This window comes from Myotis davidii, unplaced genomic scaffold (genome assembly GCF_000327345.1).
Source record: "Myotis davidii unplaced genomic scaffold, ASM32734v1 scaffold1905, whole genome shotgun sequence".
Taxonomy (NCBI): Eukaryota; Metazoa; Chordata; class Mammalia; order Chiroptera; family Vespertilionidae; genus Myotis; species Myotis davidii.
In genome coordinates, this window is record NW_006296282.1 from 226,141 (window position 1) to 227,642 (window position 1,502).

At 51.7% G+C, this 1,502-nt stretch overlaps 1 long non-coding RNA gene across 1 annotated transcript in view; it reads left to right on the forward strand.

Moving 5' to 3' along the window:
* Positions 1-1,502, forward strand: part of LOC107184312 — a 20,071-nt gene that overhangs the window by 17,683 nt on the left and 886 nt on the right. The window lies entirely within an intron of this gene.

The window sequence follows — 1,502 nt, forward strand, 5'->3', positions numbered from 1 at the left end:
TTGCTTTTCTTTTTTTGCTTTTTGCTTTTTTCTCCTTTTTTTTGTTTGTTCCTTTATTTCCTACTTCTTTTCACATTTTTTTCAACCACAGAGCAGCAGACACGTGAGCGGTGCGCTCTTGTCCAGGGAGCATCAGCCCTGTGAGCAGCCGGCCTTGAGCCTAAGAGGAGTAGCCTCATGTGGCCTGCCCCTGTCCAAGGAGCAGTAGCTGTGTGAGCGGCCCGCTTCCCCTTCCGAGGAGGAGCAACCACGCGAGCAGTTCAACCTGTCCAAGGAGCAGCAGCCGCATGAGCAGACTTCCTACGTATGAGGAGTGGCAGCCCTGCACAGTCTGCCCCCATCCGAGGAGCAGCAGCTGCACAAGCATCTTGCCCTCGTCCAAGCAGCAGCAGCCACACGAGCAGCCTGCCCAATCCGAGGAGCAGCAGTTCTGCGAGTGGCCCGGACCCATTCGAGCAGCAGCAGAGCCCACACCCGGTCCGAGGAACAGCAGCCACACGAGCAGACCACCCAAGTCTGAGGAGCGGCAGCACTGCGCAGCACACACCAGTCCGAGGAGCAGAGCCACAACAGCCTGCACCTGTCCGACGAGCAGCAGCTGGGTGAGTGGCACGTGCCCATCTGAGGAGGAGCAGCCACATGTGCAGCTCACTCCCATCCAAACAGCGGCAGCCTCGCAAGCAGTCCACCCCCGTCCGAGGAGCAGCATACTTGCAATCAACCAGTCCAAGTCCTAGGAGCAGTAGCCCCACAAGCAGCCCACCTCATCAGAGAAACAACAGCAGTGTGCATGCAGCCCCCATCCAAGGATCAGCAGCCACGTGAGCAGTCCGCCCAAGTTCAAGGAGTAGCAGCTGCATGTGTAGACTGCCCCCATTCAAGAAACAGCAGCCTCGTGATCAGCACACCCTCTGTCTGAGGAACATCAGGTGTATGAGAAGCCTCTCCCCAACAGCCAGAGGAGCCATCACAGCTGTGAACAGCACCTACCAGAGGAGCTGCTGCCAACTGATGAGCAGCTGCTAGCAACCACAGCCCGAGGAGCCACTGCCACCCAAGGAACAGCCCCTGAATGACTCAACATCTAGATATGTCGGTGAGATAAAACATGGGTAGACAAAGAAACCCCCAAAGGAAAGAAAAGGAGGACTCATCAGATAAGTAGCTAAGTGAAACAGAGGCCTTCAGCATGACAGAAAAAGAATTCAGATTGAGGATCCTAGAATGCATAAACACGATGGAGGAAAAAATCAACAAGTTATGCAATAATCAAGAAGAAACGGATGAAAAAAATCAACAACTTATGTAAGAATCAAAAGAAACAGATGAAAAATTAATAAATTATGTAAGAACCAAGAAGAAATGAAGAGTGATATAGCTGCAATAAAAAACACCATTGAAAGTTTCAACAGGAGACTAGGAAAAGCAGAGGACCAAATTACCGAATTAGAAGACAGGGAAGCAAAACACACCCAAACTGAACTGCAATTGGAGAAAAATAG